The following is a 25,189-nucleotide window of genomic DNA, read 5'->3' on the forward strand; positions in this document are numbered from 1 at the left end:
TTGTAAAAACAGCCTTTCTACTTATATCTTATCTTTTCCATTCATATTCATGCACGTTTTTAGAAGACTCTCCCCTCATTCTTCGAAATTCCAGCCTATACATAATTGCAGTGATCTCAGTCTCTCCTCATAAGCCAACCCCTCAACTCCAGAATCAACCGAACGGACCTCCACTGTATCCGCTCAAGTATTAGCATTTCATTTCTCAAGTAAGTAGACCAAACCTTCACGTACTCCAGGTAGAGCTTCTTCAGCAACCGATGCTCTTACAACATAACCTCTCTCCTTTTGATCATAATCTGTTTCGCAATGTAGGACCAAATTCCATTTGACTTCTTAATTATCTGTTGCCCCTGCAGACCAACCGTCTGTGATTCATTCACAAGGCCAGCCAGGTCTCTCTACACAGAAGCATGCTGCATTTCTTTTTATCTTTCAAATGATAGTCATTTTTTGCATTATTATTCCGACCAAAATGGATGACTTAACGTTTCGCAATATTTTTTCCATCTGCCCGAACTTTGCCCACTCCCTTATAGTATCTCTGACCCTTGGCAAAGTCTCACAGTACTCTGCACACTTTGCCGTACCACTCATCTTCGTATCATCTGCAACCTTTGGCTCACTGCACGTGGTGCTCAAATCATCTTTGTAAATTGTGAATAATTGCGGTCCCAACATCCATCCCTGAGGCACACCACTAGTGACCGATTACCAACTAGAAAATTGCTTATCTACTCACATTCTTTGCTTCCTGTTAGTTAACCAATTCTCCATCCACGTTAATATATTACCCGTAACAACATGCAGCTTTACTTTAAGCAGCAGCCTTTTGTCTGGCACCAAAATCCCTTTTTGGAAATCTAGAAACACCACATCATCTGGGTTCCTATGGTAGAAACGTTTCCATTGAATTCCAGTTGATTAGTTAGGCATGAATTGCCTTTCATGAAGCGATGCTGTGTCTGCCTAACGGGACAATGTGCTTGTGTATAACCTGGTGTTTCTTCCTTGATAATTGAACGAAATATTTTCCCCACAACGGAAGCTAGGTTTTTGGCCTATAATCCCCCATCGTTTGTCCACTGTTTTTTTAAAAAAAGTGGTTTCACATTTAGTGTTTTCCAACCTGCTGGAATTCTACCAGAGTCAGTGAATTCAGGAATATTTCCACAAGTCCATTTGCTATTTCTTCCACCACCTCTTTTATTTCTCTGGGATGCATACCTTCAAAGTTAGGAGACCTATCTACTTTTAGTTACATTAGCTTTGCCAGCACTACCTCATTATTGATAATGATTATTTCCAGGTTCTCACTTTCCTTCGTCCCTTTGTGAATTACTGGCATGTCATTACTGGTCCATTACGGTGAAGACTGACGGAAAAAGCCTGTCCAATTCCGCGGCTGTTTCATCATATCCCATTACTAAACATCCTCGAAAGGACCGATGATTAGCTTAACAACTCTTTTCGTTTCAGAGATTTATGGAAACTTTAGCTAGCTGTCTTATTTTCTGAGTTTCTATCTTTCGTTTCTTGACAGGTTTTTGGGACGTTCTGTTGACCTTTAAAGGCTTCCCAATCTTCCAGTTTCAATCTAGTCTTTACCATTATTTATGCCATATCTTTTAACTTGATTACCTCCCTTATTTTCTGAGACATCCATGGTAGATCATCCCTTTTCCGGCAGTCCTTCCATTTCTCTGGTATATAATTTTGCTGAGCACGTTGAAAAAGAATGATTTGACAGTCATCCCCTGTTCATTAATGGTCCCACCATAATGTATTTGTTTCTGTCTATTTTAGACACCTCCTCCCTCATCCTATGGTCTTCTCCTTTGTGTAAGTACAGGACACTGGTATTGGATTTTGCTTTCTCACCTTGCATTTGTATTCTTAATTTAACCAAAATTTCAGTTCCAAGAATTTTTATCAAAGCATTTATTTACAAATTTCATTATTTTTTTCTCACCAGATGTAGGGCTTCCAGTATTGCTGGGAAGATTTGATTTGTTTGGTTAGTTTTCTTCTGTGAAGATAGAATTGAAGTAGTTGTTTCATAGTTCTGCCAATTCCCTGCTCTCCGCTATTCTCTTGGTTCAGACTGAAAGGAAGCTGCACTTATGTTCTTCTACCTTTTTCATTGGCCGTTTATGCTTACAACTCTTGTCAATATACACCTCAGAAAACCAGCAATTCCTGTCCACACCTTACAATCATAGGATCGTAAACTCTGTACGATCAGAAATACAGCAAAGTTTACATTAGTCCCCGTTTCCTGCACCAGGCCCGTAGTCGGGGATGTTAAGACACTTGAAGAGTTTGTCCACGAACATTTTAACGTTTTTGTGGTTACCGTGACAACTCTCATCTCGGGAAGTACCTTCCAGGTCGCAAGATCCTCTGGATGAAAAACAATGATTAAATTCTCTGTAAAACTCATTCATTCACTTTAAAAATATGCTGCCTTGCTCTTGATCCTTTTGAATAGACGGAGCAGCTGCTGTGTATGCAGCTTGTCCATCTGAATCACGTCCATCTCAACTTTCTCTGCTGCAACTTAAACAATCCGAGATTATCCATCCTCTTTTCATTGCTGATGTGCTCCATCCCAAATAACATACGAATGAATCTACTCTGCACCCCATCTAGTGCAATCACATGCTTCCATGAATGTGGCACACAGTATTCTATCTTGAACTAACCAAAGTCCTGTATAACTGTTATAATATATGTCTCGATGACTAAAGGCTATGCTTACTATCCACAATTCCTAATTCGACTTTTAATCTGTCCAGTCATATTCAGGGATCTGTGGATAAACACTCTCTGAGCTTCTTTGTGTGCCGTCATTCATTGAGCGCTCCCCTGTATGGTTCCTTTTTCCAAAGTGAATCATCTTATATTTATCAGGGTTACATTTCATCTGCCAATGATCTGCCCATCTAACCATTCCGTCTATACTTTCCTGAAACATAAAACCTTCCTCCTCACAGCCAAAGTTTGTGTCAAACCCAAACTTACCCATCAGACTCCCTTAACATTCACATCTATATCATTCAGGATTAACTCAAATAACAAGGAGCATACCACTGGTGACTATGGTACACCAGGGGGATACTGGTTTCCAGTCACACAAACAGACTTTCCCCCCACCACCCTCTGTTGCCTGCTACTGAGACAAATTGAATGTAATATCCCAAGTTACCCTTGATAACATAGTTGTTACTTCATTTATCAGATTCCCATGTGGAGCTTTGTCAAAGACCTGGTTGAAAAACTGTCTAAATGAACTCCTCCAAAAAGTTTAATAAAATTCGTTCGGCATTACTTCTCTTTGATGACCTCGTGTGATCAAACATTGCTTCGCTGAATGAGGATCAATTTTGTCCCTCCCGATTTCCGCAGCACTTCCCCTGATACTGATCTGACACTCAGTGGTCAATAGTTCCCTGGTCTATCTCCACCACCCATCGTGTAAAGGGTGTTCTCCAGTTCTATAGCACCTCTCCTGTCACCAGATTCCACTGAAATCTACTGAAGGGTTTGGGCCTTTCGTCTCTTGTCTCCAACAGCAGCTCGAGATACAATGCATCCAGATCCGTGGGAGTGTCCAGTTTTATACCAGCCAAAACCATCAAACACTGCTCACATCTGCTATCAATCTGCTCAACAATTTGCCAGTCCATCTTCACGAATTCTGTACCTGCATCCTTGTACCAAGTAAAACAGATGTGAAGCTCTCATGTCACAATCGATCAATGTTCTCCATCGACATAAACCGATTGCCCGCTTTGATTTTTAATAGGCCTCAATTGGTCCCTCGTCATTCTGTTCTGCTTGATGTTCTTGTGCAATATGTTGGGATTTCGCTAACCTTGTTCACACTTGTCAATACCACTATGTTCGTCACTCTGCTCTGTGTGATTTTTTCTTTAAGTTTAACTGCGATCACCTCTCATTCTCTCAATGTCTGGAAGACACAGGCCGAAGTTCCTTAGCAGACAATCTTGCCATCTGAGGGATTAATCTTGAGAACTTCCATTCAGTATATGGGATCAGTGCGTTTTACTTAAATCAGGACAGCAAAACTACACGCAATGTTCCAGGTACAGTCTTACCAGCACTCTGGATATCTGATACCGAACGCCTTTACTGATACGAGGAACAAATTACTGAAGAATCTGGAATCTGTACTTAAAGCAACACATGCTTGAGATCACAGTGATCAAACAGCATCGGTGGAGAGAGAGAAAGCTAACGTTTTGAGTCTCGTTATCTCTTCATCGTCTTTATTTTGATTCCCATTAAACAAAGGGAAACCTAACATTTACTTCGGCCCAATTTCATATATTCCTCCCAATGCAATTTGTTTTCCTTTTTTTCTGATAACGCACTGCATGAATTCATTAAAAGAACCAAATGAATATCCAACTATACCATATTCACGAATTCTCCATTATTGACATCTGCAAGGGAAATCTTCATGCAAAAAGTTTGCAGATTTGACTTCCCTTTCACAAAAATAGAATCATTCTCGAGACGTTTGCGAAAACTTGCTCAGTCCCCAATATCGCACAGATTCGACACTGTGGATGATACATTAACTGGTTTGTAGTTCTTCACTCTCCCTTTTCTTCCCTTCTTAAATCCATGGAATGAATTTCAAACCTTCTAAATTGAATACGGAAAAGTACAGTATTCCCTCATGCAATCTACATGCCCACTGCGACTTTGTGTGAAATTTTGATATGAAGTACATCTGTCCTGACAGACACATGAATGGTCAATCTAGTTATGTTTTCAAACACTGCCTCCTCACTGAGATGAATGATTGTCGTCTTTAGTTACACAAGTCTTACAGTCACATGGTATTCCTGGGATATTATCTGGATCTTTCCCCATGAAGACAGGCATCAAGAAACTGTTTAATTTCCCTTTCATTTTTCTGTTCTCAACAATAGACTATCCTGACCACTCATTCACTGTTCCACCTTCGACCTACATTTTATTTTCTGTCCAAATATTGATAGAGGGTTTTCGTTATTCATCGTGTTTCTTGTCAATTTGCATTCTTTTTCTTTTTTTGATGTCTTCATCAGTTTATTCTTCCTCTTTTGCTGTATCCCAAATTTCAATGAATCCACAATATCTGGCATGTTACTAAGGCATTTCCTTTGATCAAATGCACATTTAGCTTCTTTTTTTTAACCATACTTGAATCAACTTTTGCTTTTGCTATTTAGACCTTGCAGGAACATATGTATATTGTACACGTTACAGAATTTTGAAAAATAACAGACATTGTCTGCTTTTCATTAAATCATTTCAAATTCACCGAAACCATCTTGTTTCTCGTGCATTCATTGCTTGCATGACGCAGGGACATATTGTTATATAAGAAAGAAAACCGGTTTAAATTCAGACATCATGTAAAATTCAATATTTTAAGATCACTATTCCCCAAAAACACCTTTACAACAAAGATTTCATTTCGCTGTTCTGATCACACAGCACCAATTCCAAAATTGCCTGATATCTCGCTCAGTGATCAATATAATGTGGAATGAAATCATCCCATACATGCTCTTCAAATCAATTTACCCAGCATTAGCATGCCCTTGGATTAATGCAGAGTAGATGTAACTTGAAACTGTCCATTATTAATGCAGTACCCACAAGCCTGTCTATCGAATTTCATGTTTTATAAATGCCAAACATTTCTATTGCAGTTTTAACTTTAAAGAATATTTCCATCATTGTTTGCTTCCCCCTGCTGTTTCTGAGCTCCACCTCACATGATTCTATGGAAGCTGAATGAGTGGGCTCTGGGGAAATGAATGGTAGATTCAATTCAGGGCGAGATGTTCAGTGCGACATATCCTTCATATCATCTCGCCACAACTTACCTGTTCTTCTGCTGTGTCATTGTCACATTTTCAACAGTTCTCCCGTTGTGGTGGTAGAGTCGTGAAGGACCATGACCTTTGAACAATGCTATGCATTCTCTCAGACTGCTCTAACCTGGGTGACAACCTTTCAGAAGGCTGGTAAAGAGTTGATGGTGCTTTACATGACGTTGGGACATCACATCTGGAGAAGTGTGCACAGATTAAAACCCGTTGCTGAAGGAACTAACACAGAGATTATTCCCTCTACTGTTTCGTTTCTTTTTGTAATGAGCGTGTCTATCATAGAATCCAAACAGTGTGCAAGCAGGCCAGTTGACCAATCGAATCCACACCGATCCTGCAAAGGCCATCCCATCCAAACTTCTGCACCGCCTCCACACTCCCACCCTATCTCTGTCACTGGCATTTTCAATGACTAATCCATCTAGCCTGCACATTCCCCAATAAATGGAAAGTTTAGCTTGGCCAGTCCACGTAAACTGCACATCTTGGGAGTGTGGGAGGATCTCGAGAACCCGACAGAAACTCACGAAGACACGGGGAGAATGTGCAAACAACACACATTGAACCGAGACTGAAATTGAACTCAGATCTCTGGTGCTGTGAGGCACGATAGATTACCTGGGTGACAACCTTACAGATAACCAGTTCAAGTATCCAAATGGAGAAACGGAAGTTACCTGCACAACTCAGTCCTCTACATGTGACATAACAGCTAAGCGATTCCATCAGTCTGGAAATTTATCATTGATTAACAGGAGGAGGACCATTGAGGTCTTGACCGGCAGGGTCAGGAACAGTAGCAGGACATTCAAACCATGGAGACTACAATGTTGGAGCAGCAGGAGGTCATTCGCCCCATCGAGTGTGTAAACCAAGAACAGAATGATTCCAATCAGGCACTCATGCCTCTTAAACAGCAATGGAAGCAGATCTTTTAAGCCTCGTGCCTGTTACACAGAAATTGAAAAGAAACGTAAAGGTTATAGAAAGGGGAGGACTAAGATTTTGCGGGATTGGGCAGGTCGGCTTATTTTCCAGCACATCGCACCCCTCCCGGTAGCTAGCATGTCTTAGTGAATGGGGGCGTGCATTGTCACTGCCCGGGCGCCTGGACAACAGTCGAGACCATCCCGGGCCAAGATAATGCTATGGGGCGAGAGAGGGGGTGGATGGAGACAATTCAGGACCATGACGATGCAGTACTAGTACCGTCATTCACTGAACAAGATGGCAGCCTTCATCATCATGACGTGGGGAAACCTTCCATCACATATGTGCTCTGCAAAGCGCAGATCTATGGGCCCTAACACTAATCATGAGTATTTAACGTGGGGTTGGGGTCTGAAAAAATTTCAACTAACTGTAGATCTAGATTCTTGCATTCAATCAACCCGAGAGTGCACTGTCCCAGTCTGTATCAGCGTCAGATCAAACTTTCACAGTCTCTGTCAATACGAGACAGGTTGTGATTCAACAGACAACATCTTCGATAAGGCCGCGCCCAAACTCCTCGTCATCTGCATCATGCACATCATCTGCTTCGCATCCCTCGCACATGCCCATCTTCGCCATCATCCCATTGACTCATACCATTCCAACAACATCGAGATCCACATCCGTCAGTCCATCACCTTTTCTCACACAATCTCTATCCACCACACCACCCTCATCCTGCACATAGAATCTCCACAATGTGGAAACAGGCCATTCGGCCCATCAAGTCTACGCCAACCTTCCGAAGAGAAACCCAACCAGACCCATTCCCCTACAATGTCCCAAGTCACACTGTAATTACCTTGGCTAATGACTCTAATGATGCTGACAGCACATTCTCTGTTGTCTGCTTGGGCCATTACCCGGTTCCCCTGTTTCCTCCCACAGTGCAGTCAGATGAATCGGCTCCGCTAAATTGTACTTAATGTTCAGGTTAGATACATTAGTCATGTGTAAATGCAGTGCATGGGGAATGGGTCTGAGTGATTTGCTGTTTGGAAGATGGGGGCCCTTGCAACAGCCTGTGAACCAAATCGTTAATCTATTTCCTTACGAACTGCTTGTGAACTCAATTCATCTCTGATTTCCTAGCAACGGCCTGTGACTCCATCGCTCCTCTGTTACTGTGCTAATGTCCGATGAGTTCATGACCACTTTGTTCCCCTAGCAATAACCTGTGACCACCATTTCCATACAGTCCGCCGAGCAATTGGCTGTGAAGCCATTCTCATTTTGTTACCGTTATAATAACCCGAGAAACCATCACACCCCTGTTCCGTTAAGAACAGCCTGTGAACTCATTCAGACGGTGTTTACCCAGGAACGGACTGTGAACCTAACCCCAGTTTGTTTTCCGCGCAGCGACTTGCGAAATACTTCCCATTCTGTTTCCGTTGCAACGCACTGTAAAACCATCAACCACCGTTCCCATCGCAACAAACTGTGAACACATCTCCACTCTGTTCCCCCAGCAACAGTTTGCGAACATTCCCACTTTGATCTCCTGGCAATGGCCTGTGAATCATCCTCACTTTGTTCCGGTCGCAACGGCCTGCACTCCCATTCTCACACTTTTCCCTCGCAACGGTCTGTGAACACATCTCTTCTCGCAGCATTGGCCTGCAAGCATTCCCATTTTTTCCCACAGCAACGGCCTGTAATCCCATCCTCACTCTATTCCCCTAGCTGCGTCTTGAGAACCATTCCCTCTCTATCCCCCAGGCACTGGCCTGTTTCCCCATACCCTTTCTGTTCTCCTAGCAATCAACTGAGTAACCAAGCCAAACCTGTTTCTTTTTTGTCGAAATGGCTTTTGGTCCATTTTCACTCTGCTCCCCGAGCAACTGTCTGTAACTCCATCATCGATCTGTTCTCTAGCAATGATTTCGAACCCGACCCATACTATTTTCTCTTAGCAATGGACTCTGAACACATTCAGAAGAATTTCTCCGAGCAACAGCCTGTGACAAAAATTCCTCTGTGTTTCACTAGCAACTGCCTGTAGCCCCGTCCCCACTCCGATCTGCTCGCAAACGACTGTTGAATCATCCCAACTCGGCTCCCCTAGAAACGGCCTGTAGACCCATTCCCACTCCTTTCACAGCACAATGAACGATGAAGCCATTGCTACTCTATTATCCGAGCAACTGACAGTCAGTACTTCGCCACTCTGCTTCTCAAGCAACTGCCTGTGAACCAATTCCCAATCTGTTCTCCATGGAACAGCCTATCACGCCATCATTGCTCTGCTCTCCAAACAACGTCCTGTGATCTCTTACCCTCTTTATTTTCCAAGGTGTGCCAGTGAAAGTATCCGGACAGTATCTGTCTCACAACGGCCTGTAACTCCAATGTCTCTGTAGTTCTCCTGGCGATGGCCTCTGCCCCATTCAAGCTCCATTCTAAGAGCAAAGTCCTATGAATTGATGACCAATCTATTCCTGTACTAATGGCCTGTGACCCCATCTCCAATCTATTTCCCTACCAGCTATTTGTGACCGACATCACTCTGTTTACCGAGCAATGACCAGTGAACCAGTCGCCACTTTGTTCCCGTGTAATCGCCATTGAACCCATCCCGACTCTATTTTCTTCTGATGGAGTGTGAGCACATCCCTGCTCTGTTCTCCGAGCAATGACCTATGACCCCATCACCACTCTGGTTCACCTGACAACAGCCTGTGAACCCATACCCACTCATGTATCTGAACAATGGAGTGTATTCGCATCCTCAATGTGTACCCCTAGCAACTGCCTGTGACCTCATCCCCGCTCTCGTCTGCCAGCAAATGGACAGTAACCCGATCCTCATTCCCTTCCCCCAGCAACGACCTGTGATCCCCTACCCACACTGTTCAATTAACAATGTCCTGTGACCCGACCCCTCTCTATTATCCGAGTATGCCCTGTGAACCTATCCCAACTCTGCGTTTCCAAAAACTTCGACCTCACGCTTTTCCACTCGCAAGGGCCTCTGCACTCTATTTGTGAGAAACGGAATACGATCCCAAGCTTTTGTCTGAGCAAAAGAATGTGAAACAATCCCCGCACTATTCCCCTGCAAAGTCAAAAAGTCCTTCGCCGCGCTTATTCCACAGCATATTCTTGTGAATCCATTCCATCTCTTTTCTCCGAGCAACAGACAGTAACCCCATCACCATTCTGTTCCCCTCGCAACTGCCTGTGATCCCATCTCACTATTTTCTGCTTCGCACCGCCTGTGACCCAATCCTGTCTCTGCCGTTTCGTCACGGCCTGTGAACCCATCCGAAATCTGTTCTCATAGCAATAGCCTATTTCCATAATATTGGCCTGTAACCCCATTCTCAGTCTGTTCCACAACTACGGCCGATGACCCCTTTGCCAAACTCTTCCAAGCAGTGGGCTGTGACGAAACCCTCACTGTTGTCCTGGCAACGCCCTGTGAACCCATTCTCTATTTGTTCTCCAGCAACGGACAGTGAAATCATCACCGCTCTGTTAGTCCAGCAACAGCCTGCGAATCCATCCCAACACCGTTTCCCTTGCAACAGCATGTGAACCTATTCCCATTGTGTTCCAGTTGCAACAGCCTGAGAAACCATCAACTCGAGTTCCCTTAGCAACAACCTGTGAACGCATTTCCACGCTGTTTCCCTCGCAGCAACCTTTAAACCCATTACCATTCTGTTCCTCTTTCAGTGGCCGGTGAACCCACCTCCACTCTTTTAACCCAGCAACAGCCTATGAACCTATTCCCACTCTGAGCCCCTGTCAACGGACTGTGAACCCATCCCGAATCAGGTCTCGTAGAAATGGCCTGTGAATCATCCTCATTTTTTTTCGCACAGAAACAGCCTGCAATCTCATTCCCACACTTTTCCCATCGCAACGACCTTTGAAAACATCCTCAATCTGTTCTCGTGTAATGACCTTCGAACCAGTCTCATTGTTTCCCAATAGCAATGGCCGGTATTTCAATTTTCACGGTGTTCCAATCGCAACGGTCTATTAACCATTCTCTCTCAATCTTCCTCGCATTGGCCTGCTACCCCATACCCTTTCTATCCTCCTAGCAATGGACTGTGCAACCATCACAAGCCTGATGTGAAGAAATGGCTTTTGATCAGTCCTGACTCTGCTCCCCTCGCAACGACCTGTACCAACATCATCGAACTGTCCTTCAGCAATGCTGTCTAACCCGATCCGTACACTTTGCTCTTAGCAACGGGCTCTGAACACATTTCCAAGAATTTGTCCGAGCAAAAGCCTGTAACCACATCTCCTCCATTTTCGAATAGTTTCGGCCTGCAGCCACATTCCACTCCTATCTCGTCGCAAATGCCAGTTTAATCATCCCCACTCGCTTCCCCAACAAACTACCTGTAGACCCATTCCAACGTTTTTCGCCGCACAATGACTGTTGAAGCAATTGCTCATCTGCTTTCCGAGCAACCGCCTGTGAACCAATTCCCACTCTGCTCTACACTCAGCGGCCTATCACGCCATCACTGCTCTGCTCTCCAAGCAACGGCCTGTAATCCCATACCCTAATCATTTTCTGAGCAGTCCCCAGTGAACTTATCCCAATGCTATATTTCTAGGAACAGGCTTTCACTCCATCCTCTCTGTGTTCTCCTCGCAATGGCCTCTGATCCCATTCAAACTCTCTTCTCCGTGCAACGTCCTATGAATTGATACCAAATCTATTCTCGTAACGATGCCCTGTGACCCCATCACCAATCTGTTTCCTTACCAACTATATGTGACCGGAACCATTCTGTTCACTAAGCAGTGACCAGTGGACCAGTCTGTTCCCCGAGCAACCGCAATGAACCCACACCCACTCTGCTTTCCGAGTAACGGACTGTGAATTCTTCCCTACTCTGTTCTCCGAGCAGTGGCCTATGACTCCATCACCACTCTGTTTCACATGGCAACAGCCTATAAACTCACTCCCACTTATGTCTCCGAGCAATGGAGTGTAATCGCATCTTCAATGTGCCACCTTAGCAAATGTCTGTGAAGCCCATCCCCACTCTGCACTCCCAAGAAATGAACTGCAACCCGATCTTCACTCTCTTCCCCTAGCAACGGCCTGTGATTCCATACCCACAGTATTCCCTTAACGATGCCCTGTGAACCCATCCCCTCTCTATTCTTCGAAAATCTCCCGTGTATCTCTCCCCTCCCCATTCTCCCAGCATTACCCTGTGAACCCATATCAACTCTGCCTTTCCAGCAACAGCCTGAAAATTCATTCTCACCCTGTTCCACTCGTAATGGCCTCTGAACCGATCTGCACTCTGTTTTACTAGCAACCGTATCTGAGCATATTCCCAAGCTTTTCTCTGAGCAAACAAACTACGCACTATTCACCAAGCAACGTCAAAAAAGCCCATCGCCGCGGTTATCCCACCGCAAATTCCTGTGAAGCCATTCACTCTCTTTTCTCCTCGAATCAGAGTGGGTCCTCATCCCCATTCTGTTCCCCTCGCAACAGCCAGCCATCTCATCCCACTGTATACTGCTTGGCACATCAATGTGACCCAATCCTCTCTCTGTTCTTTTCGTCACGGCCTGTTAACCCACCCGCAATCTGTTCTCATAGCAATAGCCTGTGAACAATCCCTATCCTATTTCCATGACAACGGCCTGTAGCCCCTTCCTCAGTCTATTCTACAACTACGGCCTATGACCCCTTTCCGAATCTCTGCTCAAGCAGCTGCCTGTGACCAAACACTCACTGTTGTCCTGGTAACGCCCTGTGAACTTATCGTCTACTTGTTCTCCAGCAATGGTCAGTGAAAGCATCCCCCCATCTGTTAGTCTGCCCATAGCCTGCGAACTCATCCCCACTCTGTTTCCCTTGCAGCAGCATGTGAACCCATTCCCTTTGTTTTTCCGTTGCAACAGCTTGAGAAACCATCAACACGCGTTCCCTTCGCAACAGCTTGTGAACCCATCTCCACGCTGTTTCCCCAGCAGCAAACGTTGAACCCATTCCCATTGTGTTCGTCTGTCAATTGCCGGTGAACCCATTTCCATGTTTTTTATTCTCCAGCAACAGCCTGTGAACCTATTCCCAATCTGATCACATGGAAACGGCCTGTGAACCCATCCCCAATCTGGTCTCGTAGTAATGACCTTTGAACCATTCTCATTTTCCCCCTTAGCAACGGCCAGTATTTCCATTCTCACCCTGTTCCTTTCACAACGGTGTGTTATCCATTCCCTCTCAATCTTCCTAGCATTGTCCTGTTAGCCCATACCCTTTCTGTCCCCCTAGCAATGGCCTGTGTAACCATCCCAAACTTGATTTGAAGAAATGGCTTTTGATCCATACTCACTTTGCTCACGTAGCAACTACCTGTAACCCTATCATCGAAATGTTCTCTAGCAATGTTGTCTAAACCTAACTGTACACCTTTCTCTTCGCAACGGACTCTGAACACATTACCAAGAATTTGTCCGAGCAACTGCCTGTGACCACATCTCCTCCGTTTTCAACTAGCTTAGGCCTATAGCCACTTTCCACTCCTATATCGTCGCAACTGCCTGTCTTTCAATTAGATTAGATTACTTACAGTGTGGAAACAGGCCTTTTGGCCCAACAAGTCCACATCGACACGCCGAAGCGCAACCCACCCAGACCCATTCCCCCTACATTTACCCCTTCACCTAACATTAGGGGCAATTTAGCATGGCCAATTCACCTAACGTGCACATTTTTGGACTGTGGGAGGAAAACTGAACACACGGAGTTGCTCACGCAGACACGGGCATAATGTCCAAACTCCACATAGTCAGTCGCCTGAGGTGGGAATTGAACCCGGGTATCTGGCGCTGTTCCTGGGAATGTCTGGAACAGAATGTGACAGTCATAAAGAACCCCTTCACAAATGCCCTCCTGTTCATTAAGTTTGGTGAGACTCATTCATCCTCACTGTAACAATCTCTCCCCAAACTCAACTCAACTGGCATTTTCTACAAAAAAATGAGTTACATAAATATAATAGCTCAACAATTTCATGCAAATCCGCTTTTATGGACATAGGGATGTCATTCCTTGTTCTGAGATCTCCAAATTTCCTATTCAATTCTGTCTAACAGTCCCAGCAGCAAAAAGCTCTGGATATTCTGTTTACAATCAGTCAAACTGTCGTCATGTCTCCATAATGCCATTAAATGATATACAATTCCCTCAATGTATAGATTAATTTCCTCAGTCTATTTTGAGAATACAACACACAGTTAGATAGAGTGCATTTCATTCAGCTTTTGAAACCATTATTCCCTGCTCAATTGTCTCCTTTATTCCACATATTAACCCGGTTAGGAAGCAGTCTGATATCGCCTTACTCACAGAATCAGACCTGATGGGCAATGTTTCATGAAGCACCATCACTATCCCTGGGTATATCCTGACCCATGGATAGGAGAGATCCACCAGTGTTTGGAATACCGTGGGATACACACGGGAAAGGAATCCCCTGACCTCCCCACGTTGATTCCAGAAACCTGGAAATCTCGAGGAAACAGTTCTGAAATGGTCAAGGAAATCGCCTGATGATGGATATTTATTGGCCCACAGCACCCCTCAGTAATAACTCAGTTTCCCATCTTGTTGAAAACAAAATCGAGGAAGCACTGAGGGTGAAGAAGACACAGTACGTACTCTGGGGATGGGACTTCAATGATCAGCACCAAGAGTGTCTTCACACCTACCATTGATTGAGCAGGGCGATGCCTTAAATATACAGCAGTGGAATTGTGGGAAGTGATGGGGGAACCAACAGAAGTGAAACATTCTCTCCAAACCCATTGTCACAGATGTATCTATTCGTAACAGTCTCTGCAAGCGTACCCAGTACAAAGCCCTGGAGCAGGGAAAGTTTCATCCTCATATTGAATATAGCACCAACTCTGTTATGCAGCACCACCTCCTGCAAAGTAGGACACCGTTCTTAATGACCGAGTAACTGGAAACTGGATATCCAACTGAACACTGTTGTCGAACAGCATATTTTGCATCAAGAGCCTTCCCTTCATCATAAAGTCAGAAGCGGACAGTTCACTGATGTAACCAAAATATTCAGCACCATTCACAACTTCACACATCTACTCAAGCAGGCCATTGTGACCTTCAAGTGCCTTAAACAGGAACATATTTTTAAACAGGAACATTCAGTCATTCGAGGCTGTTACTCAGCAATTGGAGCAGATCGTTTAATTTCTCAATCCTGTTACACAGGAAATGTAAGGGAATTTTGAGCCCATTAATACTGTTACTTGGGAATACGGGGAGGATGGGTTAGTGAGCCGTGAGCAGCGATACATTAGGGATAAATCAGTCTTTTTCAGTTTCGCAAAAATTAACGACTACAGTGACACAGTGACCAGTGCTGGGGTCTCAGGTATTTGCGAACAATATCAACGTTTTAGACACAATGGAGATTTTGATGTGTTTGGTTGGCGGTGGAAGGTGAGGGGTTGGGTATTTTGAACTGTGCAACAAGAGGATGCCCTTTTTCCGAGAGGACATCTGTGCTTTCTGCAGGAAGACGATTGGAATGGCTGACTACTTCTGAATGAAGAGGCTATGGTTGCTGCCAGAAAAGGTTGCTGCATATATCAATGGAGTGAGAGATTGAGGGTGTAATTGTAAGAATTAGAACCTAAAATAAAGGCATTGCCAGACCAGCTGAAATCGTTATTTCTGTCACATTCTCAAACCACCTCACAGAACCAGCCCAGACACAATAAAGCCAGAGGTGATACATGTTCAGCACAGAGAATTGTGTAGCCCAAGCACTGCAAAGTCCAAACCAGCAACCTGTCGAGGGCGGAAAACTGTCAAGATTACGCCAGTGCATTAAATTATAAAGGTGAGAGTGAGGTCTGCAGATGCCGGAGATCAGAGTTGAGAGTGTGACGCTGGAAAAACACAGCACGTCAGGCAGCTTCCGAGGTGTAAGAAAATCTCCAAGATCTTCATGCTCCTTGGATACTGCCTGACTCATTGACTTTTAAAACCTACAGCACGGGAAGTTGTGTAGACCACAGCTCTGCATTGATCTATAAATCCAGACTTGATATTTATCCAGTACGGGGAGCTATGCAGACCACAGCATGACATTGATCTATAAACCTGGACGAGATATAATCCCAGGACCGGGGGTTACACAAGCACGGCTGTGCCAGTCTAAACCCGAACTAGATAGGTGCACCGTACCAGAAGCTATGCAGAGCACAGAAGTGCATTGATCTTTAAACCCGGACTAGATATCTGTCCAGTACTGGGAGCTATGCAGACCTCAGCAGTCCAATCATCTACAATCCCGTACGAGATATCTGTCCACCACCGGGGGTATGCAGACCAGAGGAGCGTTGATCTGTAAACACCAATTGGATATCTGTCCAGCAGAGGAAACTGCGCAGACCACAGCAGTGCAATTGTATACAGAACAATCTTAGGAAAGCACTCCGGAAGAGGTTAAGTTTGAATTTTCTGACACTTTCTCTAACGTTCAATCTTTCTTTGATGTACTCTTCCAAAATACAATGGGAACGGATTGTAAACTCCTGAAACAAACCCAATGACAGCAAACAAGTGCATCGTCAGCTCGTTTGTTAATATCTCAGGAACAGCATTGCAAGTAATCGGACAAAACTGCTCTGAGACTCAAAAGTCATTCTTTGAACAGGGAAACATATGTGTGATTTCTTACAAATCGCGGCAGGTTCAATTTTTCCAGGGAGAACTCATCCGTTCCGCCCATTATTTCTTTTTCTCTTTTTTACACTTTTTGGAAGCATTTTATCCCCAAAATGTAAGTTTTACCGTTGCGCCAGTGGGATTAGGAGGAGGTCAGTTCCAGACCGGACTTTGGTTTTGGAAGGTGAGGACTCAAGATTTCGAGCACAATGCGTCCTGGTGACTGAGCCCGAAGCGGTCTGCAGACAGAGCCAGGTTCAATCTGGTGACTGTGCCCGATGTGTTCTGGAGACTGGGCCTAGATAAACCTGGAGACGGATGCCATTGTGGTCTGGAAACTGGGTCTGGTGCGTTCTGGAGACATGGCATGGTGTGATCTGGAGATTGGCATTGCTGCAGTCTGGAGACTTGGCCTGGTGCAGCCTGGAGACTTGAGCAATATACAGTCTGGAGACTGGGCCCGGTGCAGTCTGGAGAACGCACCTGGTGGGGTCTGCAGACTGGGCCCAGTGCGATCTGGAGACTGGGCCCGGTGTGGTCTGAAAACTGGGCATGGCATGGTCGAGAGACTGGGTCTGGTGCCTCGTCACATTGCAGTCTGTGGACTGGGCCATGTGGCCTGGAGACTAGGCCATGTGCGGTCTGGAGACTGGGTCCGATGCAGCCTGGGAACAGTGCAGTCTGAACACTAGGTTTGCTACGTTCTGGAGAGTGGTGCAGTGCAAATTGGTAACTGAGCCCATTGCCCTCTCGAGACTGGGCTAGTTGCAGTCTGGAGACTGCAGCCAGTGTGGTCCGGACACTTGCATGGAGAGTGTGTCCAGTGTAGCCTGGAGACTCGGTCAGAAGCAGATAGAGACTGGACCAGTTGCTACCTGGAAACTTTGCTGTTGGGGCCTGGAGACTCTGCCCTATGCAGACAGGATGCTGGGCCTGTTGTGTTCTGGACACTGGACCCGAAGCGGTGCAGAGACTGGGGCTGGAGACAGAGACCTTCTTTCATTTGGACAATGGCGTGAATCTGCCTGGAGACTGGTGCTGGCGCTGCCAGGAGACTGGGCCTGGTGCAGATAGGACACTGGGCCTGGTGCGCCTGCAGAATGGGCCCAGCATCGTCTGGAGACTAGGCCATGTGCAGGCTGGCGACTGGGGCTGGTGTGCTCTGGACACCAGCCTGAGGCGTCCAGTGGGGCCACTGGGGTCATGGTCTGTTGCAGCCTGGAGTTTCATCCTGATGTGGTCTTGAGACTCAACATGGTGAGGTCGAATGACTATGTCGAGGTTAGTCAAAGCGGTTGACCAAGCACGGTCTGGAGACTGGGGCTAGTATGGTCTGGAGGCTGGGGCCATTGTGATCTCAATACTGGCCCATCGCGGCCTGGAGTAACCCAACACGGTCTGGAGATTGGGCCCGGTACGGCCTGGCGACTGGGGTTGCAATGGTCTGGAGACACGGCCCAGTCCAGGTTTGAGACTGGGACGCGTGTGGTCTGAAGACAGGGACCAGTGTGGTCTGCAGACTGGACCCAGTGTGTTCTTGCGACTGGGCCCGCTGCAGCCTGGGGGCTGGACCCAGAGTGCTCTGGAGACTGGGACAGGAGACAGTGGACTGCGCAGCTTGGAGACTGTAGCCAGTGTGCACTGGTCACTGGGCATGTGCGGCCTCGAGTGTAGACCCAGCACGCTCTGTTGACTGGGCCCAATGTGGTTTGGAGACTGGCCCCTGTGCAGTCTGGAGATTTGGCCTGGGGCTGCCTGTTGACTTGGCTGAGTGCATTCTGGAGATTGGTTCTCGAAACATGGTCCAGTGTTGTCTGGCGAATCAGCTCAGTGCGGCATGAAGACTGCATCTGGGGCTGCCTGGTGACTGGGCCCAGTGCATTCTGAAGATTGGTTCTGGAGACAGGGGTCAGTGCTGTCTGGCGAGTGGGCCCGCTGCATTCTGGAGACTCGATCTGGTGTGTTTTGGAGCCTGCGCGCAGTGCAGCCTGGAGATTGCGATTGGTGTGATCTGGATATTGGCCCGGTACAGCGGGGAGACTGGCCCAGTGCAGTTTGGCGACTGGGCCTGGTGCAGTGTGGAGATCGGGCCCGTACCCTTGAGAGACTCAGCCCGATGCATTCAATAAGATCGTGGCTGGTCTGATCTCCAGATATCCCAATCCAATCTTGTCCCACCTGCCAGCACCTGGCCAATGTCTCTCCAAATCGTTCCTGTGCATATGTACATCCAAATGCCTTTTAAATGTTGCAATTTCAGGAGCCTCCACCACTTACTCTGGCAGCTCATTCCATACACATATCACCCTACCATATCCACCCTATTGTTCTTACAGATTACAGATGTCTCCTTACAATTTGTTTCTCAATTTCCCTCTGACTATTAGAGGGTTTATAATAATACAATCACAATAAGGTAAGCATCCATTTCTTATTTCTCAGTTTAACCCAAGTAACTTCCGTGGATGAATTTCCGGGAATAACAGCCCTCAATACAACTGTAATCCTATCCCTTATCAAATAAGCTACTCCCCCTCCTGTATTGGCTCCCTTCCTATACTTCCTGTAGCATTTGTGTCCTGGAATATTGATCTTCTAGTCCTGTCCATCCCTGAACCATGTTTCTGTAAATGCTATGATATCCCAATCCCATATTCCATGTTCCTAACAATGTCCTGAGTTCATCTGCCTTTCGGGGTGGCACTGTGGCTCAGGGGTGAGCACTGTTGCCTCATAGGGCCAGGGACCCGGGTTCAATTCCCACCTCTGCCAGCTGTCTGCGTGGAATTACAAATTCTCTGCATGGGATTCCTACGCATGCTCCAGTTTCCTCCCACAATCCACGTTAGGTAAATTGACCATGCTAAACTGCCCATGTAAATGTAATGAAATGGGTCTGGGTGGGTTCCTCTTTGGAGGTTCGGTGTGGTATTGTTGGGCTGAAGGGCCTGTTTCCACACTGTAGGGAATCCAAGGATTCCCTGTTAGGGCTCCTCGCATTGAAATAAATGACGTTCAATTTTAAGTCCAACCTTGTTCTCTGCTTTGTCCCTGACTATTTGACTCGCCTTTGTTCTCAACTGAACCAATCTTAGATTGATGTCTTTCCTCACTACCTCCTTGGGTCTCACCCCCTCACCCCAACTTACTACTTAAATCCTCCCGAGCAGCTCTCGCAAATCGCCCTGCCCGTATATTACTCTCCTTCCAATTTTGGTAAAATCCGTCATTTGTGTACAGATCACTTCTACCCAAAAACATTTATCTGCATGAAGCTCCATCTGCCATTCCTTAGCCCGCTGACCCAGTTGTTCAAGGTCTCACTGCCCTTTTAAGTGACCTTCTTCACTGTTCACTATAAAACCAATTTTGGTTTCGTCTCCAAAATTACTATTCATCATTCCTATCTTTTCATACAAAACACGAATAAAAATAACGAAAAATGGCAGACTAGTCCTTGTGGCATATGACTTATCATAGACAACAAATTGGGGCAACAAATCCCTACCACTACCCTCTGTCTCATACTGTCAAACCACCTTTGCATCTAATGAACAAGCCCTCCCTTATCCCCTGTGATATCACCTTCTTAACCAGGCTACGATATGGAATTTGAGCCTTGCTAAGTCCACGTAGATTGCCTTCATCTGACTTCATTACCACCTTCTGAAAAGTTTCAATCAAGATGGTGAGACACGTTTTACCATACACAAAGCCCCCAATCAGTCCCTGCCTTTCCCAATGCTGATCAATCCTGTCTCTTAAAATCTCCACCAAAGACTTGTCCACCCCGATATCAACCTCAACTTTCTGTAGCTCCCTGGGTTTTCCTTGCAGTCACTTTTAAAAATAAACATGTGATTACATTAGCTGTCTTCCAGTCCTCCAGCAGCTCATCTGTGGTTGTCAATGATACAAATAAAATACTAAAAGAGCTGAGGATGCTATAGATTAAAAACAAAGATAGCAATTGCTGGGAAAGCTCAGCAGGTGTGGCCGCATCTGTGCAGTGAAATCACAGTTAATCTTTTGGATCCTCATAGCACCAAGCGATGATTCAATATCTCAGCTAGGGGCCCCGCAGTTTCTTTCTCAGCTTCCAGCAATGATCTGGGATACAACTGAACACGTGCTGGGTGTTTACCAACGGTTACTTTATCACCTGCAGCAATTCCTCTTTTAAAATAAGGACTCGTTTCAAAACATTACCTTCTTTTTGGTGTCTACAAGTTCCCTCGCTTCCATGACTTTCTCCGCAGTAAATACTGACGCGATTTATTCATGTAGAATCTCATCCAATGAGCAGGAATTGGCTGTAAAGCAGCGGAGTGGGAGGAGGTCGAGTCTTTGTGAGGAGTATGAACCCAGCATGACCACACACATATGGGCTGTGTTGTTAGACGGTTAACTGTTTCTGTGCTTTTACACTTTTGCAGGAAGGGATGAAATGTTTTACATTTTAACATTTTTTCTTTTTTCCACATTGCACCATGTTTCTGTACTTGGGGGTTGGGCGTGGTTACCTTTCTACTGAAGATGTGTCACATGAGGTTATTGTAGAAATGTAACTGTCCTTATGTGAGTACATGTGACATTAAACCTAGATTATTTAAGATTCTCTAAAGTGTGGAAACAGGCCCTTCTGCACAACCAGCCCACACCAACCCTCCGAAGAGTAACTCACTCAGTACCATTTCCCTCTGATTATTGCATCTAACACTATGGACAATTCAGCGTGGCCAACTCAACTGACCTGCACATCTATGGACTTTGGGAGGAAACCGAAGCACCTGGAGCCCCTAGTTAATCGAATTCATCGTCTGTGAGTCCACAAATTGAATGCTCTTCGATACTTAAGGGGCTCGATTCTCTCCAGATTTACTCTTTTTTTCCCGTAATACCATTGTAGATTCTCCTTTGGTTCTCCATAACCTTATCAGCCAAAGCTATCGCATGCCTCATTTCCTCAGTTTGAAAGTCTCGCACTTGCCTGACGTCCCTTTACCTGTGACCAGCTTTCCCGCAAACATCCTCCGAAAGTTCCTGTCTAATACCATCACAGTTGGCCTTTCCCCACTTTATAACCTTAACTTGTGGAAAAGGCTTATCGTTTTCCGGAACTATTTTCAAACTCATAAACATTAAGTCACAAGTTCCAATGTGCACAAAGTGTAACAGGTCAGACACTTGCCCTGCCTTATTTCCCAAGAGGAAATAAAGGCGAGGCCTGGATCAGATCAGCCGTGATCTTATTGATTGGAAAGGCAGGCATGAGTGGTCGAATGTCTGCACATACCTGTGTTTTTATGGTTGTGTGCATGTGTGTCTATCTGTGTATGGGTGTTTATAGTTGTTTGTGTGTGTGTGTGTGTGTGTGTGTGTGTGTGTGTGTGTGTGTGTGTGTGTGTGTGTGTGTGTGTGTGTGTGTGTGTGTGTGTGTGTGTGTGTGTGTGTGTGTGTGTGTGTGTGTGTGTGTGTGTGTGTGTGTGTGTGTTTTCATGTGTCTTTGTGTCAGTACGACAATGTATTAATGCATCTACGTCTCGAAGCATTTGGCTTCCTGTTGTTTTGGGAGTGAATCCATTGAAATGGGGATGAAAGTCTTTGCACTCTCACTCTTTCTCAATCTATCTCCCGTGTATTTGAAATGACGTAATGCCACCCACTGCACGCTGATGCAGGCCACTGCAGAAGGAGCAGCTTTGTTGGGAAAAGCATCAAAGAAGGCGACTCTCTCACATTTGAGTTGAATTGGCTTCATTGACACGTGCACTCTAATAAATGCAGTGAAAACCATGTACTGTCCTCGCTTATGTCGTCATCTTATTTACAAGGCACCTCGGTAAAGATTCTTGAGTGATTGATACAAAATTGAAAGGATAATAAATGTAAGTCCAGCAGAAGAATAAAAACGAAAATGAACCGAATCGAATTAAAGTTGCTTACACCCCAGTCTGTGTGAGCACCGAGTCTCCAGACTGCACTGGACCCAGTCTACAGACCATACCGGACATAGCCTCCAGACTTCACTGGGACAAGTCTCCAGACTGCGCCGGGCCCAGTTTCTAGACAGCATGAGGCCCAGTGTCCAGACCTAAGTTAGACATGTCTCCGGGCGACACTGGGCCCAGTCTTCAGGCCAAACTGCGCCCAGTTTCCAGGCCGCACAAAACCCAGTCTCCAGTCTGCGCAAGGCCGAGTATCCAGCTACAAAAGACCAGTCTACCAATCACATCGAACCCAGTATCCACGCTCTGCCCAGTCGAGTCTTCAGACTACAATGAGCCCAAGCTTCAGGCACCACAGTCTCCAGATTGCACACAGCCCAGTGTATAGACACTGCCGGGCTCAGTCTCCAGACCACAATGGGCACAGTCTACAGAACATGAGGGATCAGTCTGCACACCGCGCCTGGCCCAGTCCCCAGTCAGCACCACACTCAGACGCCAAGCCGCACCGGCCCCAGTCTTCAGACCTTACTGGGCCTTGTCTCCAGACTACACGAAGCACAGCGTCAGATCATACACGTCCGATCTCCTGGACAGCAGCGGGCCCAGTCTCCAGACCGTGCCAGCCCAGTCTCTAGGCCGCACTGGCCCAGTCTCTAGACCATGCCGGGCCCCATTTCCAGACCATGCCAGGCCCACTCTCCAGACTGCTCTGTGCTTCAAATCTCACGACCTTCCCTCCCAACACCAACCTCCATCCTGAGACTCAACTCCTCCATTGCTGTCGGAGTAACTTCAAAACTTTTAACGTTTGGGGAAAAAACGACCCTCAAGAATAAAGGATTTAAAAAAGGAGACACACAATGAGTGACTGGATGAAGCAGAGGAGCGCCGCCTGGAAAGATTCTGACCCTGCCGCCATCTTTCGGACAATTCATGCCTGTCTCCTTCGAAGATTTTTTTTTTTGGTGTCTCAGACATATTTTGTCCGATTCCTTGCAATTCAGTCCCTGAGATATTAACAGAAGGAGATGAACATGCCCATTGCTGCCATTTCATTTGGTTCAAGCCTTTACAAACTATTGTCACTATAATTTGGATGAGTACATAAAAAAAATTGAAAACGGGAGAAAATGAAATAAAATTTATTTCAACATCATACAAAGTGCTTCGCTCAGAGTGGCCTGATTACAATTGTACTGCTGTTCTCTGCATAGCTCCCAGTGATGAACAAATATTCAGTCTGGGTTCATTGGTCAATGCACTTCTTTGTTCTGCATAGCTCCCCGTGCAGGACTGCTATCTAGACCATATTTAAAGATCAATGCACTCTGTGGTCTGCATAGCACCCAGCGATGAACAGAGATCCAGTCCGTGTTTATAGACCAATACACGTCTGTGGTCTGCACAGTTTCTGGTGCCGGACAGATATCTGACTGGGTTCATAAATCAACGTACTGCTGTGGTCTGCACCTTTTCTGCACTCAACAGATTGTTGGGTTGGACCGAGCACGGATTGTTCTGTGCTGAACAGATATCTCCTCTAGGTTAATGCTCCTCTGTGGTGGATTGAGAATGTGATGTAACTAACTAATTCAGCTATTCTGTCAATGCTTTTTAAAAATATTCTCATTCTTATTATTGGATACTCCAAGTGTCACGTCATTAATATCGGTCTGCAACCATGCTCAGTATATCATGTTAGTCAATACAGTCTCCTGGCAACAGCCACAGTGTCTTCATTTAGTAACAGTTAGACATTCCCATCATTTTCGGGTCTGCACGTAGAAAGAAACGATGCCCTCTTGGATAAAGGCCATCCACTTGATACACGATTCAAACATCCTCCCCGTCACCACTCCCCACCGCCAACCAACAGCATCAGAAACTTCCGCGTGTACTGTAAGCAACGGGACCATCAGGGAGATGGAACAACACTGAATGGGTCAGTGTGAATCCTCCAGTACTCACCGGGCCGGTAAGTCCTGTAAACTCTCTTCGTTTATGTAATAAACAACCTTCTATTCTTCCAGAAAAATTCAAAGGTCCACAGTAACCCACGTTATATTACAGCTGCTGAATTGTTGTCCATTGCTTGCCCAACATACCTCTTCTCGATAACAATGTCCTGCCTTTCCTAGTTAGAATACATTTGTTCCAATTATCTAAAAAATTGCTATTGGTTGCCAATGGTTAAGGCCCCAGCACTAGTCACTGTGTCAGTACAGTGGTCAGTTTGTTTTAAACTGTTAAAAACTGATTTATTCCGAATTTATTCCTGCTTGCTTCTCAGTCACCGGTCTTACCTGTATATCTGTGCAGCAGCTTTGAAAGTTTGAATGCTCACTTCCATTTCCTTTGAAACAGGCATAAGAAATTACAAGATTGACTGCACTCGTTGAGTAAAATGATCGAATGTCTGAATGGCCTCATTTGTTCCTATCGCAAACTCTTGATGGGCTGAATAGTCTGCTTCAGTGTAGGTGTCTACATGAATGGGCTGAAACTTTTGGAACCATCAGTGAGCAGCCCTTGGATTCATGTCACACTACAGGTGACCACGCTGCAATATACACACACAGACACAGACACCCAAACACACTGACAGACACGGACACTACTACTACACACAGTCC

The sequence above is a fragment of the Chiloscyllium plagiosum genome, unplaced genomic scaffold (assembly GCF_037043375.1).
Source record: "Chiloscyllium plagiosum isolate Xiang-an unplaced genomic scaffold, Cpla_swu_hap1 HiC_scaffold_37, whole genome shotgun sequence".
NCBI lineage: Eukaryota > Metazoa > Chordata > Chondrichthyes > Orectolobiformes > Hemiscylliidae > Chiloscyllium > Chiloscyllium plagiosum.